General features: G+C 38.1%; 2 long non-coding RNA genes across 2 annotated transcripts; both read left to right on the top strand.

Moving 5' to 3' along the window:
- The first annotated feature begins 596 nt into the window (after nt 1-596).
- Nucleotides 597-6513, top strand: LOC135294980 (uncharacterized). Its single transcript, XR_010357018.1, has 4 exons — nt 597-673; nt 951-999; nt 5494-5619; nt 6197-6513. It is a non-coding gene; the product is annotated as an uncharacterized LOC135294980 (long non-coding RNA).
- LOC135294979 (uncharacterized) lies at nt 3070-3523 on the top strand. Its single transcript, XR_010357017.1, has 2 exons — nt 3070-3185; nt 3348-3523. It is a non-coding gene; the product is annotated as an uncharacterized LOC135294979 (long non-coding RNA).
- Nucleotides 6514-9050: the final 2537 nt, after the last annotated feature.

Below are 9050 nucleotides of genomic sequence, written 5' to 3'. Positions count from 1 at the left end.
TTGATTAAGTACCCTCAGAACAGAAGCATTTCAGAGAGTCTTCTTCCACTTGCTTAACCAATACAAACAACTTAGTTTTACTTTTTTAAGTGGTCCCTGCAACGTGTGCTGACCTTCATTTGACAAAACTAACACGACAGCAAGGAAAACAAATTACTGAAATTAAAAGGTGGTTTTTAAACCCTTTAAACTGTCTATTGAGCTCAAGCACAAATTCCCAGTAAGAAGATTTAGAGTCTGCCATGTAGTCTTATGGAAAAATCTTATGCTCTTGGAGAAGTCAGATTTGATTTGTATGCTTCACTGAGGTCAGTAACCATAGCTAAAATGGTAGCAATTCTCTAGCTCTAAATGCCCCAACAGGAGAAAGGGTCATTCTTTGAATTTTGAGATTTTTTCTTTCAAAGACTGTATCCAGGAAAGGAAGGAAAAAAAAACAACCAGAGGAGCTGTTTACAACATTGGAATGCATCACACACATCAATGGACTGCAAGGGGAGGAATCTTTTGTGTGGAAGCCTGTAACAGCCCTGCTCGGACAAGTCACTGATGCAGCAGGTTTGCAGTATTCACTCTTTTATGTGCTTCACCAGTAAAGGCCTAAGTGAAAGCAAAGGGCAGTCAATAACTCATCAGACATAACATAAAATCAAACTAATGTTCAATCAATTAGGTACCATAACCATTCCATGAAAGTATCAATTGGAAATAAAAGTAGCTTAAGTAATTAAGCAACCTTTTATAGGCATCTGGGGATGGGAACTGTTCTGTTTTCACAAGTGGCATATTCTAACAAGAATCTCTTGTCAATAGCTGCCAGAGATGCATGGCTTCAGATGCTAAACTGGGTTATTTCCACAAATAGTACCTCTAGCATATTGAGTTCACTGAGATAACACAGTGAAATTTTTTGTCATCTTAATTTAAATACATTTCTACTGTTCCTGAAGGTGCTTTTACATGTGCCTACATGTATGAGAAACACAATGAAGATAGAAGGTATAGTAAGATTTATTTCGCAGAACAAAAAGTTATTGGTTTATGCCTTAAGTTCTGTTTGATATCTGCTTCATCTGTGCAATACCTATGAGAATCAATTGAAGGTTTTTTTGGCACAACTGAAGGATGTATGGTCTTATTTATTATTGTTTTATTTTTTATGTTGTAGTTGAGTGATTTTATTTAAGAAGTTCAACTAATTTCCATTGTTTTTCTTTCCTCTTTTTCTTTTAAGGAAAAATCTCCCAGAACCTCTGTAGAACAGAAACTATAATTTGACCACATTGCTTATTCTGTCTCTCGTACAATTTGTGGCAAAATATTGTTTTCATTTACGGTGACATAAGTGTGTGATAACATATTTTTTTATTATTATTTCTGTGTATTAGGAAACAATTTGTTATTAAAATAATAGGATCTGTGGATGAAGTGCATCATTTAAGGTTATTACAACTAGTTGAAAATATTCTGTTCAAATATGCTGCAGAAAAATGAGTCAGGATTTTTTACTTTGTTTTGTTTTTTTAATATTAACTCTCCATGAATGTCTGATTCTTTTTTTAATCAAAAAGCACAGTGATAAATCTGAATATTTTTCTTTTTCATAAAAATGGTTTCATTTGATTGAGCTGTGACAAGACAGCTGTGACATAGTTACCTCATCTCCCTTATGTCTTATGACATAGATTATTTACTGAACTTCAAATATGAGGCAAAAAAAAAATTCCTTCCTGCCTTAGGAATATCAGTTACTGTCCTCTGATATATGGGTGGTGATTTAGTTGGACTAGTGCACTGAGCAGACTCTGTGAATTCCAAGTCCCCTGAGACAGGAGACTTTGTTGTTTAAAAAGGCAAATCATGTGATGAAATGCAGCTCCTTTGGCAGTGTTGCAAACGGCAAGAATTTGACTGCATCTGCTTAGGCCAGCCAAGTCTACCATGAAAGGAAAGGTTGCTGTACATTAAGAAGGGAAATTGCAAGACAGCAATAAAGTTCTTATTTTGCTAGAGCTATACTAACATTATGTTTCTGTGTACAGAAGTTATGTTCAATATCCTGTTTGTTAAATAGGCTTTGTTTAAGTATGGAAAAGACTAAGGGGACACATCTCATTCCTACTGGAGAGCATTACTTGAATTATGCAAGGTGGTTGAGCCATTGCAGGCAGTATCTTTCTTACAGAAAGGAAGAATGAAAATTAAAGTCCATTTTAGCATTTCATGAACACCTGAAATATTTGGAAAGTAGGAGAACTGGGTCCCAGTCTGGGTTCTCAGAGAGGAAATGGAAGGGCAGTAAAAATAATCTGGGGGTTTTCTCCTGATTGAGCACTTGTATTGTCCATGTGTGAGCACGGGGCTTATAGGGATTGTCCTGCATTTGGGAATAGCCAGCTGCTTAGAGAACATTCCTGTGTGGTGAAAGATGGGAGTCAGACTCCTGAGAGCAATCAGAGCATCACACAGTGATTTTCAGCTTGTGAGGTGAATATTTCACTGGGGAAGATGTCCAGACAAACTTTGTTCTCCCTTTCTGAGATGTCTGTTTTTCCTGATGGACTGCATAAGAATCCTGTAACCTATAATATTACAATGCTTGGATAGCTTCCTAAAAGGTCTCCTGTTTCTCAGCCAGAAAAGACATTTTTTGTGTTTTATGCGGTAAGGAAGATTGAATAACTGCAATGAACTTCAAAGGTACTGAAAATCTTATATTGAAGAGGGTGGAGGGTTTTTCACAGAAAACTATCAAAATAAAAGCTTCCTTAGATGTATTTATTACTGCAGAGAAAATGAGGTGTCAAATAGCCAGGGAGTTCTGATAGCTGTGTTTTATTTTTTGCGAAGCATCAGAACTGTTATTGCTACCTTTTTTTTTTTTTTCTTTTTCCCCAAGGCTTAAAGAAAATTTGTTGCCCAGTGGACCTCCCCTTCCCAAACTACTTTTTCTGAAGCACTGCATATCCCAGAATGTAGGTTTGGGTTATATTTATGTAAAAGGGGCAAGGTGTGCTGTGTGGGCATATGGCTACTGTTCCATATATAGAATATTACCCTCAGCAGTGTTAACATTCCAGCTGCAGAGATCACTCATGCATATGCATAGTCCTCCAGGAGCAGAAAAGGCAGGATTATTGCATGTGTCTGAAAGTCTTAATTAACAGACTTCAGCAGGGTGAATGGTAGGTAAAACTTATTACAAGCATCACTGTAGTAGTGTGCCTGTGAAAAGGCAGGTTATGCAGGAGGTGGACTGAATAATTACTGTGGTCTAAAAACTTATGAAAAATGTTATCTGGTATTTATTGGGTAGAGATATATGACATGTATTTTTTTTTTTTTAGCAAAATGAATACTAATCTGCACTGGACTTCAACCTGCCTGGAAGCAGAATTTGGGTTTTCTTTTCTTCTTCTGATCCACTTGAATGAATGGAGTCAACAGCAGAGAATATGAGCTTTTTTTAACAGATGAAGTGCAGAAAGGCATTTAATTAAATTAAAGCTCGGAAAATGTTAAACCTGTGAAAGGAAATACTTTTTCTAGGCTCCATGTAATTTCTTTTTGTTGCTCCTTGAATGCTTTTCAGACATAGTTGTATGACCAAGGTAACCAAGAGACAGATTTGTCATCTGGTTAGCAGTAGCCACAGTAACTGCTCAAGTGCTTGCAAACTCCTCTCTGGAAGATTTCCTTGCCAGACTTGTCAGAGCCCTACAGATTTGTATCACAGAAATGGAGCTTTGGCATGTCCATTCCAGCTCTTACTGTGAAGGTCTATGACACCACTCTGCTCCATTCCTTTTGGCCACAAGTCATAGTGGGCATCCTCCCCTCCTACTGGGAGAGCAGGACTAGCAGAATCTGTGCCACAAGTTCTCATTTGTTGTCAGACAGGGTGAACCAAGCTGCCAGATGGGCTGTAGGGAGGGCAAACAGTATTTGCCTCTCAGCTACCAAGGGTTGTCAGCCAAAAAGCCACTCTTGTGTCCCAAAGGTTGCTGTCCCACTGCTGTCAAGACCAGTGCTGTTATCTCATCTATTTAACAAGCTTTTGAGCAAATCATCTGTCCATGGCTAGGAAGACCAGAGCTGCATGGACATTCTGGATGTTACTTTGCCTTTTTCCTCCTATGGAACACTTCAATTTGAGTCCCTAGCTCTCCTCTTTGACTTTTTGGTTGGCTACTGATTTTTCTTTGCTTCTCTCCTTTACCCATCAATCAAAACTGTGGCTTTGTAAGGAATTTCCTGCAAAGAACCTTTCCAAACATCTGGTTCTGAAGGCAGGAAAACTTCCCCAGTACAATTCTTACTTATTGATCACATACATCATCTGACCCCTGATATACAGAAAATCAAGGATGCATGAATTTGACATGAGGGTGAGAATAGTCCATGTGGGACTGTTCATGCCCAAAGATCACTTAGGGGTACCTATTTATTGATTCAGAGTGGTCCAAAATGCATGAGTGTTCTGTTATATGCCAGAAGATTTTCCCACCAATTGAAGGTTTTCAACTTTACTCTTGCACTTGAAGGTTTTTCTGCTTGCAATCCATCTATAACTCCCTTTGTACAGTGCAGATATCCATGGAACCATCCTGAAAAGTACTGGTGAGGCAAATGAAATAAAATATGCTTCTGCATGCACAACTTGTATTATTTTATCTGACTACATAATGAAATTCAGGTTTTAGTGTAAGAGTCTGAAATGTTTCTCATCATTTGAACATTTTTCCTCTTCTTTTTCTTTTTCATATTATTAGAAAACTGTACTTAGCAATGAGCTGTTTGTTGTCTTATTTAAATGAAATTATATTCTTCATATGATACTTCACAGTTGATTACTACATTTATCTAGGCTTCAGTTTTTGTGCAGCCTGTGGATGCATCCAGGAATTCCAAGTATCATGTATGTATGAAAGCACTAGGTCAAGAAAAATTGCTTTGAAATGCTGTACAAATAATGATCCCAAAAGCTATATTTCACTGGGTTTATCTGTGTATGTGACAACTGTGCTAAAATAATCTGAGAGTGCTCCTCCGAGTGAAGTTACTGCTCTCAACAGTCCTGACAAACAAAACAGTTTCTTTCTTTAGTGGCATATACTCCTGTTTTATTGTGTCTCGTTCCTGGAAGCAGGAATGTGTTTGGAGGGCATGACACCTCAATGAGATCCTGTGGCGCATATGACATGGTGACAAATGGCTACTTTGCAGAATAGAATATGATAGAGACTGTGGCACAGTTCCATGGCCAATTTTGCTTAAAAAAAATAGACAAAAAGCAAAACAAACAAAAACCCCTTTCACTGGAAACAAACAGTAGTATAATGCTCAGAGAAAAACCTAGAAAGCTTCAGGGGGGCTCACCATGCTTGAAAGCCATACAAAACCCTTTTCATACCACCCTACTTCTTCCCACCCTGGGAGAAAATCTCTCTCTGTGTCAAACACGCTTCTCTCTGCTGGTGTTCTTGATTTTAGGTGGCACATTGTAAATGTAATGAAGAGGAGCATTACTGATGAAGTTAGAAAACAAGAGCCTATGCTGATATTTGTGGAGCATCGTTGCCAATAGGCATGTGCAAAGATTTACTGTTTATAGCACTGGTAAGCTATGATGCTGTGCCTCTGACTCATGGGAGCTATATATTTTGTTCTTTAATGCTCATTAGTGTTGTAGGAGGCTCAGATTTTAAAAGGGGTTGCCTAGGTAGGTTGTCAGCTGGTGATGAACATAACTGGTGCAGTGAATCTTTCTGACAGCTCACAATCATAATTATTTTCAGAATATCAAGAGAAGAGCTGTAATGCATGGTTTATAGCTTTTAGCTGGTGGTTTGTGCAGTGGTGGGCTTTGTTTTGCAGCTATATCTACCGCACCAAAGCAATTTTCTATTCTTTTACCTTCTGTGGCATTTTCCCTCGGAAATCTGTTCTAGTTACACACTGCCAAAGCTATAGGATCCGTTAAGAATGCATGGATGTAGCTGAAATCTGCAATTTGGTGGCAACATTTTCAATTATAAATTTCATAGCTGTAGCATCTCTTTTTAGAAACCAAAAGTTTAATTACAGGAAAGCAATGCTAATTAGGGAGGCAAATACTAAATAAATGTAACAGGGAAAAATTATTCACTGTGCTGTCTGCTACCAAGTGCTCATGAAGTTTTCCATTTTCCCTCAGTGGTCTGTGATGGGATCTAGGATGCTGCTTCCAGAGCCACTGCTCTGCACTTATGGCATTTGAACCTTGTGGTTTTTCCCTGGGGAATGAGACCCTTGTGTGATGCCATCTGTGAGCCTCACAGAGACAGTGTGTGAAGATCACTTTCATTATCTAGAGATGAACAGTCTTAGAGGCCAATCTCACAGCTCCTGGATCTCGTGCAGCACTTGGGTGTGGACAGACAGGTCCTGAAAGCACAAAAAAGGCATCTATAAAGAAGAAACTTGGTTGCTTTATATTCAGAAAGGGGGGTTTGTCCCTCCAATTTTATTGCTGAAGCCTATAATATCTTTAGATTGTCCCCAAAGTATACTTGAAAATGCCATTTTTTTGTTTAGAACTGGATAAAACTGATGTACTTTTAATGAAAAGCAAAAGAGACCACATAGAAAATGTAAGACTATGAAAAAGCTGGATGCAAAAACCAGAAAATTTGCAAACTCATCACAATAATTTAATCAATTCTAGTCTGGTGGATTTTGCATTGATTCACAGGCTTAGCACACGACTTTTAAAACTCAGTACAGAATGGTATTGGAGTGATAACAGTGCGCACTGCTGACTTGAGAGGTATTTTAGTGGGCATTGCAGATACCTGAGAGCACATTCTGAGGTGATATAATTTCTTGTGACTCTAATACATTCTAGTTCTGCTGATTTACATCTGCTGAGAATCTTATCTATGGGAATTCCTTGATGCTCAGTGCTATTATTCTGACACCTGCCAAAGTGTCGATGGAGAATGGACCATAAAAATATCACTCCGTGATGGAAATGAATGTAACTTTAAGATCAGTCATTTGTGCTAGCCAGATTTTGTTCTCATCTTAATAGAACTTTTAAATATCTATTTCATTGCCAGGATAAATGGCCAAGCTTTAACTACCGCAAATGAATGCAGAACTCTAAAACTTCAGTATAATCATATAATTTATTTCTTAATTTTCCGTTAGTATAGAACCAATCTTCTGTTGAAGAACATTGTGATGTCAATTGGGTGCCATATATTTGACATGCAGAAATGAAATCTGTATTCCTGAGAATGCAGACTTACAATGATTTTTACCATAATTTTAAAAATATCTCACAAAGAGAAGTAATTCATTATTATCTTTATTTTATAGCTCAAGAATAGGATGTTTAGAAAGGCGAAGTGACTTTTTCAAGAAGTTCAGTGATGGGAAATAAAATATTGTTAACATGACAATGGTATTTTATTATAAATGTCATTTTATAATAAATGTCATTTTTATAACATGACGAAATTTCATTACCTTCAGGGAGGCCAAAATTTCCTTTGGAGTCTCAGATATAACCCATATGTCTGGTTCATAACCTTATTTGCAAGAAAAGGTATTCTCAATCTTTTGCCTAGCATGGAGCACACCTTTTAATAATAATCTCATAACTTCCCTAGGACTGCAACCAATGATCTCATTAAAAACCAGTGTTTGAATTTGAGTTCATCTTTTTAGCTGTGAGAATAGAAGACTTAGGGGCCTCATAACCTCAGGGCTCCATAATCAACAACTGGTTCCTGTACCGCTGTTTGATAGACACCATGCTGAAATTTACTACTTGCAGCAGCAAAATGAGCTGTGGTTTAGGTATCCTTAAAGATTCCCAAGCAGTTCTTGACCTTTATTCACTTTTTTTTTCCCCCACCCCAGTTAAGTGGTTGTTGACTCTGCCACAGGAATAATTTCTGTGTACAATCTAACCTGTGAGCATCTACAGTCATACAAGAAGGAAGAATTTTTTAACTGAAAAGGTTGTCAATGGAATGGGCTACCCCAGGGAAGTGGTGGAGTCACAAGTATCCAAGAAATGACTGAATGTGCCACTCAGTGCTGTAGTTGACAAGGTGGTGATCCGTCAAATGTTGGACTTGATGATTTTGGAGGTTTTTCCCAACTTTAATGATTCTGTGATAAGGATGTGCAAACTTGTGGAGCTGTAGATGGGCCTAAATTCCAGCAAATGTACAGAATGAGACCTGGAGACAGTAGGAAGGGGTAGTCAGCATGATAGGCCATGAGTGCTGTGTTCTATGGCCAACACCTGCAGTATCTTCAGAGAATGAGGGGGGGTTTCATGCAAAACAATGAGAGAACAAATATTTGAAGGGTTTCTCTGAGACACTGCAAAGAGCTCCAGAGTGAACAAAAATGTGAGTAGAGAAAGTGTTTTTCAACCCAGTACTTGTAGAATGGCCTTAGCCTACTTACTGCACGTTGATTAGCTCTTACAATATGATTTTACTAATCTGAGAAACATCTGACTCCTTGACCAACTCCAATGCCTTCCTGAGAGCATCTGTTCAGGAAGATTATATTCTGAGTATCTGAGCCCAGAGTTTTGCTTTTTTAGGGGCTTTTCCTCAGTGGAAAAAAAAAAATAAGGGCTTCACTTACAAAACTGAATTTCTGACAAAAATAATAATGAAACAGATACAAGGAAAATGTGCCAAAATCAGTCACTTCATTAACAAACAGAACAGCATTAATTTTACACGGGAATGACTCAGGGAGGAAAGTCACACCTCTGGCCATAATCAGTTGGTGTGTATTGGTTGTGCAGTGGTGCTCACTGACTATGGATTATTCAGTGCCGTGGAATTATGAGGGTTTTTGAGGAAGGTGAAAATGTACTTTTCAGGGTCCTTTTGGACATACCTTCCCACGCTTTCTTTTCCTTCTACTTCATTATTCCTTTTCATTGAGGCTTCTGCTGCTTTCATTCCTTCCATTGCGGATTTACCTGCCAGGTTTAACATTGTGCACCTAAAACTTAAAGAATAAACTCAGCAGGA

This window comes from Passer domesticus, chromosome 2 (assembly GCF_036417665.1).
Source record: "Passer domesticus isolate bPasDom1 chromosome 2, bPasDom1.hap1, whole genome shotgun sequence".
In the NCBI taxonomy this organism is placed as follows: Eukaryota; Metazoa; Chordata; class Aves; order Passeriformes; family Passeridae; genus Passer; species Passer domesticus.
The sequence above is the reverse complement of the archived record's forward strand: the minus strand, read 5'-3'. Positions and strand labels throughout refer to the sequence as shown.